Raw genomic sequence first — 19,042 nt, forward strand, 5'->3', positions numbered from 1 at the left:
AATAGAAAAGCTACTAAACATACACAAATGTATGTAAACTTGTACAGAGAGCAGTCCAGCTACCCTGCTGGACAAAGGCCCTGGACAAAGCCCCTGCACAGCTCAGCCCGAGGGCCATGGGGCCTTACTTCCCCCACTGGTAACCCAAACAGTGGCCGGTGTGAGGGAAGAAAAGGCAAAGTTCAGAAGGGAGCAAAGAGGGAAACCAGGAGAGAAATAACACAATGTGACTGCAAATACACAGCATTGGCAGGGAAATGGGGTGGGATGAACAGGGGGTTTGTAGTCCAACCCCTCTGGGATTGTCCAGCCTCCTATGTTCTGCAATGCTCTCAAAAACTTTCTATTTATCAGGTAATATTCAAACTGGAAAAATTTCCAGACAGTCTCTGAGCACCAGTAGTGTGACTGAGCATGTGATCAGCCTAGGTCCCAGTCCTGGCTTTATTGCCCTGACTAGTTATGGAGTGGATTGAAACTATTCCCTGACTAGCTATGGATTGGATTGAAGCTCTTCCCTGACTAACTATGGATTGGGTTGAAGCTATTGCCCTGACTAATTATGGATTGGGTTGAAGCTATTGCCCTGACTAGTTATGGATTGGGTTGAAACTATTCCCTGACTAGTTATTGATTGGATTGAAGCTGTTCCCTGACTAACTATGGATTGGGTTGAAGCTATTGCCCTGACTGGTTACTGATTGGATTGAAGGCAGGACCAGTGTCTGGTATCCTCTTTTCCCCATTCAGCTGTTGATCTGCTCACTGGACACGTGCTTGCTGAGGAGAAGACACATTCACAGATTCACAGATTGCAGTGGGTTGGAAGGGATCCTCAAAGGGCATCTTGTCCAACCTCCTGCAGTCAGCAGGGACACTTCCAACCAGAGCAGGCTGCCCAGGGACACATCACAGCTGATCTTGAATGTGCAGAACTTCCTCCTCATGTCCAACCTAACTCTGCCCTGCTCAGTTTCGTCCTATCCCCACAGCCCTTCTGAACAGTCCCTCCCCAGCCTGCCTGTAGGTCCCCTGCAGATATTGAAACACAGCTCCAAGGTCCCCCTGGAGCCTTCTCCAGGCTGAACAGACCCAAATCAAACACATGTGAGGTCTTTCACCCAGATGCATCCTCACATTCCCAAAATTCTGCAAGGCAAGCTAATATTTAAACCTCAACCCTTTATTTTAAATCTGAAAACATAACCCAAGCATGACATAATTCTGCCCTTCCCTCATCCTGTATCTCACTCACACCAAGGTCCTAAGCCTGTGTTTGAAGGTTTTTCTCTAAAACGACAACCCCTCATGTATCTTAGTGCCTTGAGGAGGAGAAAGGATGATCACCAAATTCATCAGCACCTGGGAATCTGATCCATAATCTAGTGGGAGGTGTCTCTGCCCATTGGCAGGAGGGTTGGAACCAGACAATCTTTAAGGTCCCTTCCAACCCAGACCATTCTGTGACTCTGTTCCATGACCAGCAGCATCTCGTTGGGTTGGGCTTACAGTGCACTTCTGGTTTTACCTCCTTAGCAGGGATTTGGTTCATTTCCAAGCCACTCTGACAAGTGATTGTGTAACCCCAGAGCACGTTTGCAAGCCCATGTACGTGGCAGCCAAAATCACTAAGCTCCACCAAGTGGCACAAGAGAGAAGGTGTTACCAGAAGGCTTTCACAGGTGATTTGCCATCTCCCTTTAGCCCACCACAGCTCAGTACACAGCCACCTCTGTTCTCTACCTCATCCATGGAAGGTGAGCAGAGCACTGGGGGAAAGCTGCTGTGAGCCTACAGCACCAAGTTCACTCTTCTGTCCCATTACTGAGGTTAGCTGTGCCATGGCCGTCTGCAGAACTAGTGCACATCTGGGAGACTAACAGCAGGGTTCCTGCAGCATGTCAGCCAGGACATGCACAGCACTACCACCACGGCAGGCAAAGATGCTTCCTGTCCTGCAAGGTTTCCAAGTGTCCAGCTGACCCACGTCCCTTTCTGCAGGCACCTGGACGAGCAGCCAGCAGTCTGGGCTGGGACCAGCGCTGGTTAACTTCTCCATCAGGATCGCAGGCAGCAGGACTGAGGGCAGTCTCAGCAAGTCAGCAGATGACACCAAGCTGAGCAGTGCAGGTGACACACCTGAGAGACAGGATCTATCCAGAGGGAGCTGATCAAGCTGGAGGAGTGGGTCCATGTGAACAACATGAGGTTCGACAAGGCCAGGTGCGATGTCTTGTGCTGGGATTTCAGCATTCCTTGGTATCCACACAGGTTGGGGAATGATAGGATTGAGAGCAGCCCTGCAGAAGAGGACTTGAGGCTACTGGTGGGTGGAAAGCTGGACAGGAGCTGGCAATGTGAGCCCACAGCCCAGCAGCCAACCATATCCTGTACAGCAGGTCAAGGGAGGGGGCTCTGCCCCTCTGCTGCACTCTGCTGAGGCCCCACCTGCTGTGCTGGAGCCAAATCTGGAGCCCTCAGCACGGGACAGACAGGGACCTGTTAGAGCAGGCAAGGGGAAGCCACAAAAATAATCTAAGGTTGGAAACCCTCTGCCATGAGACCAGGCTGAGAGAGCTGGGATTGTTCAGCCTGCAGGAGAGAAGGCTCTGGGGAGACCTTCTGGTGGTCTTTCAGTGCTTAAAGGGGCAGATAAAAAAAGATGGGGGGGACTCTAAAAAGTCCTAAAAGAGGGCCTGTTGTGACAGGACAAGTGGTAATGATTTTAAATGAAAAGAGGGAGTTTCAGACTGTATACAAGGAAGCAATTTTTCACACTGAGGCTGTGGTGAAATACTGGCCCAAGTTGCTCAGAGAGGTGGGAGAAGCACCGTCTCTGGAACCATTCCAGGTCAGGTTGTTTGGGGCTCTGAGCAACCTACTCTAGTTGCAGACATCTCTGCTGACTGCAGGGAGGTTGTGCTGGATAACCTCTATAGGTCCTTTCCAACCCAACCCACTCTATGGCTCTATACCATTCAAGAGAAGCTGAAAGAGGCCGCAGCATACCACAGGTGCTAAGTGGCAGCCTTGATCCTCAAGGGAGGAGCACCTTCAGAAGCTCTACTGCATCCCACAGGTTCAGATTGCCTTTTCCAGTCTGCTTTTACTGCACAGGTCTGAAGTGATGGTTAGCATGAGACCAAAAGCTTGTCTGCTTTTTCCAGCTGCATTTAGCTGAGGTAGCCCTCCTGCATCAACAACCAACCAACCCCCTTAATTGCAGAGGACTCCAAGGATGTTACTTCTAGGTTCATTTAACAAGGTTTCCTGTCAGTCCTGATGCAGCACTTCCCCCTCTCAGTGGGTTGTTCAGAATTGCAGTGCTCCCCCAGAGCTGAACTCCCTGCACTCTGGAGGTGCCAGGCAGAAGGGCAGATCTCTGTCCTCAGTGCCACACGTGATGAGGCTGAGGCTGAACACACTATGGGAAAGCTCTCAGTACCCTGGGAGAGTGTCACAGAGTGGCACTACTGATGAAAGTCCATTAGAACTAACCCTAATCAGCAGAGCTTTGGGGTTTTGTTCAAGGTCAGATAGACCTTCAGTGTGCTCAGGACACAGGCTGAGATAATAAACCCAGTAACTTTGGCTGACTGTGCAGATCCCCAGGGGACTGGGTTGGTGCAGTGGAGAGCATGGCAGCAGGAGAGGGAAGTGATGCAGCTGCCACCGCAATCACCAGGCATCTCAAGATGCTGGCTTAGGAGCACCTCAGTCAAGGACTGCTGGGCTGGCAGCTACCCTCAAACCAGGGAGGGAAGGAAGGAAAAATCCTGAGGGGGAAAAAGAACAACAAACACATTGGAAGGAGTGAAGACAAATGCAGGGGAAAGCACATGAGAAAAATAGGTAGTATCATCTTAAAGGATTAGGGTTAGGAATGACCAGAACCAGATTTGCATATCTCCTCTGAGCAGAGAATCTCATAACCAGCTCCACTCTTCTCTGAAGATTCCTCTGCTCAGGAAGCAGATCTCTAACCTCAGAAAAAGCAGGAGGAACCAGGAGAGTTGGAAGTTTCTATGAGCTATGAAGACTTGTGTGGTAGGTTAGGGACTAACTGTCCTACCACCCAGATCAATTCCTCCAGAGGACCAGAGAGCCCAAGGGGGCAGACAGTGCATCCCAGAGGGTGGGCACAGGATGTGGTAATTTGTTATTCCATCCCATAAGGAGACCTCCCAGACAGTTCTTTCTCTTCCTCTCTCCTCTCTCCAGGACTGCTGCTTTCCCTTTGGTCTGTGTGGGAGTGCAGCCTTGCTGGAAAGCTATGTTCTGGCTGCACAGCTGAGGCACAGTAGCCCAACTGCGGGGAGCACTGAAGCCTGGTGGCCTTGCCTTGGTGTGGGGCAGGGAGCTCTACTAAGGCCTGGAGTGGGGCTGGGGGAGGCTTGACTGGGGGAGACCTTGGGGGAGGCCTGCTGGGCCCAGCTGGAAAGCCTGTGGGTGACAATAAGCTGCAGGGATCTGGTGAACTGCAGCCTGTTGACCGTCCTGCAAGCCAAAGTCATCATCTGGGCTGGGCTAACCAGACCTTTTCCCAGGCACGCTTCCATTCTTCTTCCATGTAACATCTCACCAAACAAAATGTGGTCATCTGTGTTTAGCAGTCTATGGTTTAGTCAGACTAGGATGACTACAGCTCAGATAAACCCTGCAAGCTATCTAAAACCCCTGCTCAAGACAGCCGAAGGTATTTTCCTGCCCCTTGCATATTATTTATCTAAGTAACGTCAGGACTGACATTAAAAGAGCTTCCCTAGTAGAGAGGAAAAGTTATTACTGTGTTCCCAAGGTATCAAGATTAATGCCTTTTAATATAAAAGTTTCCTAGCAACATGTATTCTTAGCCCAAAATGCATTCCAAACCCAGTGGTGCTTTCAGCATTGTCTCTGTCCCTCTGCTGGAACTAGTTGCTATGCTCTGTTGTCATCCTGGCCTTCACAGAGCGTCCTTGCCATGGTGTCACAGAACGGCAGTCTTCTTTCCCTAGCTTCTCACTGTCTCCCACTTTGGGCATACACATGAAAATATCTACCCACCCTTGCCTAGTGATGTGTATTGTCTGCCTTTCTCCACTCTTCTGTAGCAACATCTCCTTCTTTCTCAGTCAGTAAGAGTCTCCTGAATATCTCTGGGTGTCAGGTTGCTTTAACTGCACATACTCCAAACCAGGGAGCTGTTTCCTCTGTGTTTGTAAAGCTGTGGATGGTTTCAGGATGCTCCCAGACAAGCAGCATCATCTGCCTTGCAGCATCTCATTTTCCAGATACAGAATTAGCCTAAAAAACCTTATCAAACCAGGTAGGACTTGGGGAAGCAGTAAATGGAAGGAAGGTGGGGCTGACAGAGTTCCTAGGATTTAATTTCCTCATGACCATGAAATGATAGAGAAATTTGTCATGGCCAAGGATAAGCCAAAAAGAAAAAAGGAATTGGTTACACACCTGGTTTTCAGTCCTTATCCACTCTACAACAGAGCAAACATGTCTCAGAATCACAGAGTGGTGGGGGTTGGAAGGGACCTCCAGAGATCATCCAGTCCAACCCCCCTGCCAGAGCAGCATCACCCAGGGCAGGGCACACAGGAATGCATCCAGGTGGGTTTTAAAAGTCTCCAGAGCAGGAGACTCCACAACCTCTCTGGGCAGCTTGCCCCAGAGCTCCAGCACCTTCACACCAAAGAAGTTTCTCCTCATGTTGAGGTGGAATTTCCTGTTATTGAGTTTACCTCAGTTGTCCCTCATCCTATCCCTTGCTGCCACTGAGAAGAGCCTGGCTGCATCCTCCTGACAGCCATCCTGCGGATAGTTGATAAGGTCCTCTCTCAGCCTTCTCCAGACTAAACAGCCCCAGGTCTCTCACTCTTTCCTTGTAAGAGAGAAGCTCCTGTCCCTTCATCATCCTCTCTCAAGCAGTTTCCTGACCCTCCTGAACTGGGGAGGCCAGAACTGTACACAGTATTGCAGGTGTTGTCTAACTAGGGCTGAGTAGAGAGGGAGGAGACCCTCCCTCAACCTGCTGGCCACACACTTCTGAAGGCATCCCAGGATACCATTGTCACCCCGTGTCATGCTGCAGCTCCTTTGAAAGGCAAGGGTGACTGAAAGGGTTGTGCCAGGACACAACCCTTGTCTTGAGTAAAAGTCTTGATGTGTGGGTTTGGAGACTCAGAGCTGTGACAGAGTTCTCCTCCTTCCCAGGAGCAATCCTAGTCCAGGCCATCAAACTCCCCATCCCAGGCCATTCCCCAGGGCTTTCAAAATGCTGAGAGAAACAAGAGGGGAGGTCAGGGGGTGGGGGATGTATTTCTTGGGAATGACTTACAGATGAAAGGGAAAAAAATCCCAGCCCTGACTGTTTCTTGAAGGAGCCAGGTCCAAACACCTGGAGTGAAAAGTGCAGCCAGATGACTGTCTCCCTGGCAACCTGATAGAATGCCAGGCAGAAACACAGCATGTCCTGATCCTGCCCTGCAAGCAGGAGATGCCAGCAGGAGGAGAGACTTAGGGAAGGAACAGAAATTGCACAGCCTGAGGAGGAGGAGAAGGAGGTTGTGCCTCATATCTGGGTACAGCTGCTAACTAGAGGGTGGACATCTGGAGGCTTCACAGACTTCCACAGCTCCCAGTAACACCTGAGGACATGGGGCATGAAGAGCTAGACAACATGCAGAGGCCAAATCCAGATCCCAAGGAGGGATCAGCTTGCTCTGAGCACTCTCATCACTTGCCTAGTCTCAGAGCAATAGCAGGGCAGTGGGATTTGGGGTGGCTCCTTGCCAAGTCTTTCTTCATGATGGGAAGAAATATTAGAAAATGGTGCAGTTTGCTGTTTGCTGGTGTTCAATCCCCTTTCAGAGGTATGAGAATCATCAACTACAAAACTAAAGCAGGAGGCAGACTGCCAGCACTCTACAGAGCAGCATGCTGCAGCCAAGCCCTTTCAGGAGCCCTTTCTCAGGTACTGTAAAACACACCAGGGGACTGAAAATTCCAGTCTGGGGAAAAGTCCAGCTCTGGGGCCCCCAGCACAGGAAGGACATGGAACAGTTGAAGAGGATCTAGATGAGGCTACAAAGATGATCAGAGGGCTGGAGAACCTCCCTTATGGGGACAGGCTGGGAGAACTGGGGCTGTTCAGCCTGGAGAAGAGAAGGCTCCAGGGAGACCTCAGAGCAGCCTTCCAGTACCTGAAGGGGCTCCAGGAGAGCTGGGGAGGGACTTTGGACAAAGGCTGGCAGTGACAGAATGAGAGACAATGGCTCTGAGCTGGAAGAGACAAGACTGAGACTGGAGATGAGGAAGAAATTCTTTGTAGTGAGGAGAGACTCTGGCACAGGCTGCCCAGGGAGGCTGTGGCTGCCTCCTCCCTGGAAGTGTTCAAGGCCAGGCTGGATGAGGCCTTGAGCAACCTGGGCTGGTGGGAGGTGTCCCTGCCCATGGCAGGGGGTTTGGAACTGGCTGATGTTTAAGGTTCCTTCCATGCTAACCCATTCTATGGTTCCATGAAAATGCAAAGTTACATAAAAGCAGCTGAGATGGGGTGGTGCTGGGTGGGTTTGTAAGACAGAATATGTTCCCAGGTTCCCCACCTCAGAAGGCCTCAAGCCTGCGTTCTAGATGCTTTACAGAACATTGCTCTCAATTTACTCAAATCCTTCCTGTGCTGAGGACTTCACCTGCAGCGTCACAGAAAACCTCTGCAGCCCTCCACATGAGCAGCACTGCAGCAGCCCATCCCATTTAACAAAGGTGCCCAGTGTTGGCTGTGCCACCTGTATGCCCTGGACTCTGGCAGGTGCTGCAGGGCATGCATGCCTGGAAGCTGATCCCTCAGCACACAGACCCCTCACACGAGGCTGAACAGCCTTTGGAGTTGCTTTAGGACAGGCAGGAAACCTTAGAACCACAGCATTGTTTCAGATGGAAAAGCCCTCTGAGATCACTGTGTCCAACTGGCCACTTGTGCCCAGGGGGCCAAGAAGGCCAATGGCATCCTGGCCTGCATCAGGAACAGTGTGGCCAGCAGAAGTCATTCTGCCCTGTGCTCAGCACTGGTTAGGCCACACCTTGGGTCCTGTGTCCAGTTCTGGGTTCCTCAGTTTAAGAAGGACATTGAGACACTTGAAGGTGTCCAGAGAAGGGCAATGAGGCTGGGGTGGGGTCTGGAGCACAGCCCTGTGAGGAGAGGCTGAGGGAGCTGGGGTTGCTTAGCCTGGAGAAGAGGAGGCTCAGGGGAGACCTTCTTGCTCTCTGCAACTCCCTGAAGGGAGGTTGTAGCCAGGAGGGGGTTGGTCTCTTCTCCCAGGCACCCAGGCACAGAATGAGAGGACACAGTCTCAAGCTGTGCCAGGGGAGGTTTAGGCTGGAGGTGAGGAGAAAGCTCTTCACAGAGAGATGGGCCATTGGAATGTGCTGCCCAGGGAGGTGGTGGAGTCACCATCCCTGGAGGTGTTCAAGAGGGGACTGGACATGGCAATTGGTGCCATGGTTTAGTCATGAGGTCTGTGGTGACAGGTTGGACTTGATGATCTTTGAGGTCTCTTCCAACCTTGGTGAATCTGTCATTCTGTGATTCAACCCAGCACCCCCTTGGCCATCAAACCATGGCCCCAGGTGCCATGACCACATGTTCCTTGAACACCTCCAGGGATGGGGACTCCACCACCTCCCTGGGCAGCCTGTTCTAATCCCTGGCCACTCTTTCTGGAAAGAAATTTTTCCTGATCTGCAGCCTAAACTTCCCCTGGCACAGTTTCAGGCCATTTCCTCATTCTGTCACCTGATATTAGGGAGAAGAGACCAAGCCCACCTCACTGCAACCTCACTCTGGGGAGCTGTAGAGAGCAATAAGGTTTCTCTTCAGCCTCCTTTTTTCCAGGCTCAACACCTCCAGCTCCCTCAGCTGCTCCTTCCCAGCCCTCTTCTCCAGACCCTTCCCCAGCTTGGTTGCCCTTCTCTGTCCATGCTCCAGCCATCACTGTCCTTCTTGTCCTTCTTTGTGTTTGTCTGCTAACCTTGTGTCTTGTGTCACAGGAGCTGTAGAGCAGACGGACTGCTGCTTCCATCAGCAGCCACTGCACTCATCCTCATTGTGCCTTATGGGCTCTCACTGTGGAAGAGTCCAAACTGCCTAGCAAGGTCCCAACACACCAAGTGTGAGCAGATGGAACCCAGCCCAGGTGCTGTGAGAATCCATGCACCTACGTGAGGCAGGGGCCTTCTTCCTTTGGCTAACAGACACAAGTCTGCTGGCTTTGATTAGGACAAACAAGAAGCACAAATAACTTTGGAGAAAGGGTAAAGGGTCCTCCTGGAACTTTGGGAGCTGTGTACTTCCCTCTGGACCCTGGCATCAGCTCATAGCCTCCAGTGGCTTCCTGAGCACGAATTCCTTGGTGCTGAATGCTACCACTCCAGCAGCATTCTCACAAGAGGCAGATTTGGACTTGGCAAGGAGGAGGCATAGCTGGGATTCCTCTGCTGAATGTCAGGGGTGTCTCACCCTCTCCCTTTCTCTCTCAGGGGACTGTGCTGCAAAAGGACTCCTGCAGATTCTGTAGTTTTCTTGATTTGGGGGGGGAAGAGATATTTTTAGCTCTTGCTATGGGAGGAAAATCTCCAGCTTACTTTCAGTGATAATTGCAGTATGCAGACCCAGAGCTCAAGCCATATGCTTTCATTGGGCTCACGGAGCACACTTTTCACACTACCCTCTCTCCATATCAGCTTCTACATCTCATGTACTTTATTTATAGATACCTGCCTTTCCTCATCAAGTAGCTGTGGCCCTAACCAGGCTTCTGCCCTGCCAGCTTTTGTTATTGCTCTTATGCTTCCCCTGCCTACCATTGTTGTTCTCCCAATTCAAGGGCCACTGGGTGACGAACGCAGGCCTGAACCCCACTGCTGTATAGAGAGCAGAGTCCCAGAAGTCTTTTATTGCTGCCTTGTAGAATCCCCAGCATTACAGAGTCTCAGAGTGTCCTTAGCAGCAGAAGTCACAGAAGCCCTTAACAGATGAAGCAACTAATAGAAGTCCTGAGTGTATCCCTGGCAGCATCCCTACACTGAAGCCCTGACCAAAATTAGCTAGCTGACAGAAGCAGAAGTCCTCAGAAGCCCTAACCCCCTGAGAGCTCCTAGTGGTTGCTTCTATACTATTTGTCATCCATCCCTTAACCAGTAAAACCCAACCACATATCTAAACTCAACTCTTTTCCCAATGAGAGTTGCCAGCATGTCAAGGAGGTGGCTTCTGCAGCATGTTCCCACCCAAGGGTGCCAAGGTGAGGATGTTGTTCTTGGCACACGTGGGGTGTGATTGTTATGCTCTTTGCAGTGTACAATTGGTCAGCTAAGGAATCCTGCACTCTGCACACATCCAGCAGCTGCCCTCAGAACAGTGGCTGCAGCATACCAACACTCCTCTCTTGCCAGCAATCCTCAACAACCACCCCAAGATGACTGCTACTGAATGCATTGATTTTCACCTTGAAATTAAAGACTAACCAGAGGTTTGTAGCCTAAACATTGTGCTCAGGGCCACGTGCTGCACACAGGTTCTACTTCAGCTGTGCAGTTAAGGGTATCTATGACTTTTCTGTTGTTGTTTGGAATACTCTGAGATGGGTAGGAGCCATTATTTCTAAACTGAACCCCCCTGCAGCAAGGCACTTTCAGTTTGATTCATGTTTTTAATCAGCTTTGCCAGAAAGCAAACAGATGTGGCAGAAATGGCTGGGGCCAGCTATGGCCACCTGCCTCCATAAACTGTAGGGAAGTGCAAAAGCACTGCTGGAGAACAGTGCCTGTGAGTATTTTCTGCTTTCCCTTTATGAGATGAGGAGAGTAAGCAATGGTTATCAAAGCTGTGCTTGGGGGGGTAGTGAATTCGTCACAGTTAGTTTAGTTACCCTTTGAGGTGGCCGTGCTTTGGCCCCTAACTGCCCACTGCCTTGCTGCAGAAGGAGGCCTTGGCACACATTCCATGCTGCTGTTTGCAGAATCCCACAGAAGGAAAAGCCTTCCTCTTTTTCTAAAACAGAAACTTGCTGTGCTCATCCTGGCCTCCAGTGCTTTGATATTAACATCAGAAGCATCTTATCTGGATTCTATTTCCACATGCAAATTTCACCCAGTGAGAAGCCTTCAGGCTTTAGATTAGATCAGACAATAGGATTAGACATACAGAGGAATATAAACTCTGCCATTGCTCATGGCTAATGTGCCAGGACAAGCTTAGATACCCTCTAATCACAGAAAATATCCAGTTGGAAGAGAACTCCAAGCTCATCCAGTCCAACCTGTGAACCAGCACTGCAGGGTCAACACTAAACCTTGTCCCTAAGCACCAGGTCCACAGCTGCCTGACTCCAGCACTGCCCTGGGCAGCCTGTTCCAATGTTTGAGATCCCTTCCAGCGCAGAAATATTTCTTAGCATCCAGCCTGAACCTCCCCTGGGGCAGCTTGGAACCATTGCCTCTGCTCCTTTCCCTTGCCACCAAGGAGAAGAGGCTGCCCCCTCCTCACTGCAACCTCCCTTCAGGGAGAAATGAAGTCTCAAGATGTGAACATAACTAGGAACAAGAATTTCTGGAAAAGAAAAATCAGGATCAGTAAGATGAAGATGGAGTTTATGTGATTCTGTGAGACAATGGTGAAACACTCTGAATCTCCAGTGGGAACAGAGCTCCACTGCCACAGGGCTGCTGCTGCTCCTAAGCTTCACAAATACACTGCACTGGAGCAGCTCAAGAGACTGTTCTGCTCCTTTCAGCATTTTCATTAATAGCCACTGTGGTTATTCCTTCCCTGTGGGGCTCTGAAGCTGCAAATAGCAAGAGGAACAAGAATAGGCAGTCTCTCAAGTGACAGCGCATTAAAAAGGTCATAAGCAGTACACAGCACCAAAGCAATGGCATGGCTGTGCTGGTGGAGTTCCAACAAGAGCATCCCAGCTCCACGGTGATGCCAACCTGGCAAACCAGCACAGGACATTTGATTCAAGTAAGGGTGAGTGTGGACATCACAAGGGTTTGAAGGACAGGGGGTTTCCAACAGCGCTTAGAGACATGGTTTAGTGTTGACGCTGCACTGCTGGGTCAGAGGTTGGAGTGGATGAGCTTGGAGGTCTCTTCCAGACAGAAATATTCTGTGATTCAGTGATTCAGTTCCAGATGCAGCTAAATTCTGCAAGAGTTATCATCCTTCCACTGGATGTCTTGAAGATATTCCATCATGTGAGACTGAAGCAGCCCTTGTTCAATTTGTGCCTCCACCTCCCTCCCCTGTGGGACATGCTCTGCTTTACCATCTAACATCCATGCTGTGTGAGACTCAGGAGGTCTTCTGCCCCCCTCCCAGGCATGAACATCTGGCTGTATGTTGGTACAGAGTCAGTGCACACTGATCATGGGTGCAACCCCAGTGAAAGGGTGGGAGAGGGAGAGTGCATACTGGGTGGAAGATCAGCGGCTGGCGAGGCCAGCGTCCTGGGAGAGGCTAAGCAAGCTGCTGAGCCATCGATTATTCCAGATGCTGCACACAGGATTTTCTGTCTCTCAGCACCAGAATGGCTTTAGGCATTCAAGACCAACTCAATGATTTCTTCCACTGCCCTCCTCAAAAGGAAGGCAGATCTTCAAAGGCTTCAAAATCTGTGCTGTTTCCATAAAGAGAAGAATTGCTTTACTTCTAGGATTTTCACCTACAAACTATATATAATCTCCCAGGGCTTCTGTCAGAACACCAGACAGGGACAGATCCCTGTTGCTACTGGAGACCAAAGTGAGGAAGGGACAATGTTTTGTGACAGTAGCAGCTGACGATGCACAGCAAGCACAGCCCTGAGCTGTGCCAGGGGACATCACCTGAGAGGCAGCTTTTGAACTGGGCAGAGCCTGTTTGTATTAGATGGGGAAATGCTGGTCAGGGAGAAGCAGCAGTGTGCAGCTGTGCCAAGGAGATGGCCAAGAGCAGGTTTAAGGCGCAGAAAGTTGTGAGTACATCGCTGGGGGTGGGTGGGAGGCTGGTGAATGCCAGTGAGCAGTGGAAGGGTTAACCTGCACACCTTGCTGTGCAGTGACCTGCACACAGGGCCATCACTTCTGCAGGGTGAAAAGCCCATCCTCGGCCACACTGCGGGCTGGAGCTGGCTCAGCACTTCACCCAGGCACAGCCACACAAGCCCAGCTTCCACCAGCCCAATCCTACTCTTACCTACTGGGGAAGTCACTTCTTGGACAACCAGTTAAAACAATCCAAGGCACTGTTGATCTGCTGGAGAGTAGGAGGTCTCTGCAGAGACATCTGGACACTGACTTAGGCCAAGGGGATGAGGTTTAACAAGACCACATGCTGGGTCCTGCACTTTGGTCACAACAGCCCCAAGCCACACTCCAGGCTTGGGCCAGAGTGGCTGGAAAGCAGCCCTGTAGGAAAGGACCTGGGGGTGCTGATGACAGCAGCTGAATGCGAGCCAGCAGTGCCCAGGTGGCCAAGAAGGCCACCAGCAGCCTGGCCTGGATCAAGAACAGTGTGGCCAGCAGGAGCAGGGCAGTGACGGTGTTGCTGTGCTCAGCCCTGGTGAGGCCACAGCTTGAGTCCTGGGTTCTTTTCTGGGAGCCACAGCATAGGAAAGGCTTTGAGGGGTTGAAGGGTGTCCAGAGAAGAGCAGTGAGGCTGCTGAGGGGGGTGGAGGGCATCATATGAGGAGCAGCTGAGGGAGCTGGGGGTGTTTAGTGTGGAGAAGAGGCTGAGGGGAGACCTCATTGCTCTCTGCAGCTCCCTGAAAGGAGGCTGGAGTGAGGCTGCTGTTGGTCTCTTCCTCTATTCTCCCAAGTACCCAGCAATAGGACTAGAGGAAATGGGCTGAAGCTGTGCCAGGGGAGGGCTAGATTGGAGAGTAGGAACAATTTCATTGCTGCAAGAGTGGTCAGGGATTGGAACAGGCTGCCCAGGGAGGTGGTGGAGTCCCCATCCCTGGAGGTGTTCAGGAAGCTGTAGATGTGGTGCTTCAGAATGTAGTTTAGTGGTCATGGGAGCTGGGTTGTGGTTGGACTCCATGACCTTAAAGGCCTTTTCCAACCTCAATGACTCTATGGTTGTATGATGCAGTGAAATGTAGAACACACAGCCCAAAGTGGCCAAAGCAGCGATCTCTAAAGGAGGCAGAAGTTAAAGGCTGGCATCTGACTGGATGGTGGAACCCATGGTGGATTGGAACAAGAATGCTAACTGTTCATCTGGCCTGCACTCCTGCTGTAACAGGGGGCTCTAGGAGGCTTTTCAGCTTGGCATTTGTGGTAAGCAGAACAATCCAAACTGCTGCTCTCCTGTTTCTGAAGGTGGTGTACACAGCTCGCAGTTCAGAAGGGATCACCTTCATTTTCACAGAGTGCCATTTAATGTTGCTTTAAAATGTTGCTGTAAACAAAGGTGCAGTGCAAAAAACCTCAAAGAGCTTCTCATAGGCTGGAAAAGTAGTTAAAAATGAGGCTTTGAGGTCATGCATCAGGGAGAGACTAATTAATTTCTGGCAGCTTTGGCTAGCAGGGCACAGAGCATTCTTTACTGCATTGCATTACGAGTCTGAACAAACTTGAAGATTCAAATATCTGTTACCCACTTTGCTGTTGTGTGGATGCAAAGGTCTTCCAGGGGTCTGCAGGAAATGTTTGCTTAAAAGTATGAAGAGAAAGCTCCTGTGACAGCACCTATTTATTGATGAATTTTCATTTTAAGGCAAACCCCTCCTTGCCCCCCTTCGGCATAGCATCCACTTACAGTTGGCCCTTTCACTGTTTCATCTGGGGAGGCAGGGCAGCAGTAAAGCAATCCCTCAGCAGGGAAATCTGCAAGCTCTTTCTTCTAAGCATTTGTATTTCCTAAAATGTTTATTCTAGTTGTATGAACAGAGTCCAGCCTCAGTAAGTAATTGTATCTGTGTCCATCCCTGATCTGAGCCGTGGGGGGAACAAAACCACGCTTTTATCCTCTGCACTGAAACCCTGACGGCTGGACTCGGCTCTCCTGCTGATCTCACACGGCAGCATTAACTGTTCAGTGCCATGCTCTGTGGTTTGGGACACATCCATCTGGTTTAATTGCTACATAATATAAACACTGGGGGAAAAAAAAGAGAAATGGAAGCTTGGTTTCCAGCCTGACCTATTGGAACATGTCTGCTTGTCCTTAGGATTGTTTACACCAAGGATATAAAGGAAGGAAGGAAGTAAACACCACCAAGGACTGGAGCACAGCAAGGGAAATCACCACTGCTTGGCAGTGTGCTTCCTCAGTGTGCCCCAAATGCCCCTGCTGCTAGAAGACAGTGAAAATTACTGAGTACTCCTCCTTCCTGCCCTCAGCTCTCTCCCATGGCAAGCAGCAGCCCAAAACATAGGGGCTGGACAGAGCTCAGATGAGCTGAGCTTGCTCGGTTACTCTGCTGGTCCCTGCTCACCCTGAGGAGGTAAGCTGCTACTGCACAGCACCTTACAGCTGCCTCCTCTTCTTGGTGTCCTCTCTGAAACCTGCTGCTGGTAAAAAAGGGGCAAAGCCAACCAGGACATAGCCCTGGAAGTTTTCTTTTCTACAAGGGACACCCAGAGGAGCTGAGTTTGCCAAACTGGGGAGCAGGTGTGAGCTCAGCAGAGGAATGTCCTGAGCAAGCAACTGATGCTTTGCAGCATTCTGTTGTTGTCCTAAGAGAAAAGCCCCAGCAGGTTCTGTCCTGCTCAGAGGATGTGGGCAGTTAAAGCACATGAAACACATCCCTCCCCAACAGTGCAGCTTTCACAGGTGGGCACTCCCAGAGAGGGAAGAGCAAGGAAGGGATCCCAGGTGCTGGGAATGCCATGGAGGACAGTGAGAGTAGCAGCAGAACAGTGTCTCTATGACGAGAAAGGGGAAGAGCAGACACCAATCCTTTACACAGCTGCCTTAAAGGCACTCAGTCTACTTTCATCAACATCCTCTGAACTGCTTTGACAGCATTTCTGTAGGTAACTGTGCAACACCAACCTTTGTTCTAGCCAGGAACAATCTGATAGGAGCTTTGCAAAGCCACTGCCTGGGGAGAGGCCAGGCACAGACACTGCCCTCAGCACAGGGCAGCAGGCAACAGCGTTTTGCAAGTGTGTGGTGGTGTTGAACAACCCAAATTAGCTCTCCTTGCTCTGCTTTTGTCAGAACATTTTCTTCACTGCCAGGCTGGAGCAGAAGAGTATTTTCTCACTTGATTAATGCCCTTCTAGCAAAATGACTTATAAATAGATGCAGAGCAAGCCCTGCTGCAGTGTGGAGGGCTGGAGCCTGTCTGCCACGTTTGGTTTCATAAGCATGAACATGCTGCTTTCCAAGATGCAGCCCTCCTCTTTTCCATTCTTTGACTCAAAAATAGGCCTGTGTTAGATTCTTTCATAACCACCATATGGTGCCTAGAAGCCTCTTCATACATTTGCTGCTCGGTGGGGCCTGCTCTGGATGTAAGTACTAGCTCTCTGAGGGTGACAATCGTTTATGCCAGCTCAGACAGCTTTCAGGGGTGGGCTTTTACCTCTTTTGCACTGCTCAATACATTTGGTCAGGCAATAGACAGTCTCGAGACAAAAGGCTTCTTGGTGAAGCTGTGCATTGCCCTTCTGATGCACTGCTTTTGATGCCTTTTGATGTAAGATGCTTGCTCTTGCCAGAAGAGCACATGGAACTGCAACATTTCTCTTTAATTCTCCAAACACATCCATTACGTCTGCTCAGCAGGTTCGCTGCTGATACCAAACTGGGAGGCTGGGCTGAGGCATCTGAAGGCTGTGAGGCCATTCAGAGACTTGGACAGAGTGGAGAGCTGGGCACAGAGGAACCTGATGAAGCTCAACAAGGAGAAGTGCAGAGTCCTGCACCTGGGATGGAAGAATAAACTGCAGCAGGACAGCTTGGGAGGGGATCTGCTGGAGAGCAGCCCTGTGGAGAGGGACCTGGGAGTGCTGGTGGGCAGCAAGTTCTGCATGGGACAGCAATGTGCCCTGGGGGCCAAGAAGGCCAATGGGGTCCTGGGGTGCACTCAGGGGAGTGTGGCCAGCAGAGCCAGGGAGGCCTGGTGAGGAATATTGCATCCAGCTCTGGGCTCCCCAGCTCAGGAGGGACAGGGATCTGCTGGAGAGAGTCCAAGGGAGGCTCCAAGGATACTGAAGGGACTGCAGCACTGCCTGGGGAGGAGAGGCTGAGAGCCCTGGGGCTGTTTAGTCTGGAGAGAAGACTGAGAGGGATCTGATCAATGCCTATCAATAGCTGAGGGCTGGGGGTCAGGAAGGAAGGGACAGGGACAGCCTCTGCTCACTGTGCTCTGGGATAGGACAAGGGGCAAGGGATGGAAACTGCAGCACAGGAGGTTCCACCTCAACATGAGGAGGAACTTCTTGACTGTGAGGGTCCCAGAGCCCTGGAGGAGAGATGTTGTGGAGTCTCCTTCTGTGGAGCCTTTCCAGTCCTGTCTGGATGTGTTCCTGTGTGACCTGTGCTGGATTCTATGCTCCTGCTCTGGCAGGGGGTTGAACCCCTAACATCCTGGGAGCCTGGGATCCTCTTCTTACCCACACACTCACTGCCTGACGTTTGTCTGCCTTGTCTCTTACCTACTTTCATTTAGAAAAGCTTTTATTTACAAAATCTTAGTTTCTGCAAACAGCACCAAATGTTGTGCTGCAGGTGAGGCTGCAGTGGAATCCCAGTGTCACCTGGCTGCATTTGCAGCACTGTTTATCAGGATCATTATTCACCTTCTCACAGGTTAGGAGATGGCCACTGCCACATCCCAACCAGCTCCCTTTCATTTTGTCCTGGCAAGCTCTTTAGGTGCCTCAAGTTTCTTTTCCATGCACTGCCAGTTGTTTTTATCAACCCTAAATTACATTTTCACTGGGGCAGGTGGTTGGCTTTACCTGAAACTCTTAGGGTTTACCTTTTAAACCAAGTTTCTTGTTGGAAACTGTTAGATAGGAGACATTGACACCGATTTCCTGGTGCTCTTTGTTTCAGTGGCTTCCAGAAACTCTTCTGTTGCAGAGATGAGGATAATTAGTGACCAGTCTTAAAGATTAATAGCTTTGGAGTGTAGTCTTGGTGCTGGAATGAATGGTTCTGTGATTCCCATTTTCCTGAAGGCTTTTTCAGACAGCTGGAGGCAAGTGGATTGATCTGAAGAAATCAACAACTGAACTTTCCTACAGAAAAGTCCTAGGATGTGCTTTCAAGTTCAGCAAGTTAATGAATCCCCTCCCATTCTTACCATAAATTCCTTGTTCCAGCTGGTTTTGACCAATGGAACCACAGAACTGTCAGGGTTGGAAGGGACCTCAAGGATCAGCCAGTTCCAACCCCCCTGCCATGGCCAGGGACACCTCACACTACAGCAGGTTGCTCACAGCCACATCCAGCCTGGCCTCCAGGGATGAGGCTTCCACCACCTCCCTGGGCAACCTGTGCCAGTCTCTCACCGCCTCATGGGGAACAACTTCTTCCTCACAGCCAAGCTCAATCTCCCCATTTCTAGTTTTGTTCCATTCCTCCCAGGCCTGTCACTCCCTGACACCCTAAAAAGTCCCTCCCCAACTTTCTTGGAGCCCCCTTCAGATACTGGAAGGCCACAAGGTCTCCTTGCAGCCTTCTCCAGACTGAACAACCCCCAACTCCCTCAGTCTGTCCTCACAGCAGAGCAGCTCCAGCCCTCTGCTCATCCTCGTGGCCCTTCTCTGGACACCTTCCAGCACCTCCAGATCCTTCCTGGCACAGAGGCTCCAGAACTGGACCCAGACCTCCAGCTGTGGTCTCAGCAGAGTGGAGCAGAGGGGCAGAATCCCCTCCCTGGCCCTGCTGGCCACACTTCTCTTGCTGCAGCCCAGGCTCTGCTTGGCTCTCTGGGCTGCAAGTGTTCACTGCTGGCTCCTGTTGAGCTTCTCATCCCCCAGCACCCCCAAGGCCTTTTCTTCAGGGCTGCTCTCAAGCCTGTATCAGTTCCTAGGATTGCCCTGACCC

This window comes from Dryobates pubescens, chromosome 1, assembly GCF_014839835.1.
Source record: "Dryobates pubescens isolate bDryPub1 chromosome 1, bDryPub1.pri, whole genome shotgun sequence".
NCBI classification, from domain to species: domain Eukaryota; kingdom Metazoa; phylum Chordata; class Aves; order Piciformes; family Picidae; genus Dryobates; species Dryobates pubescens.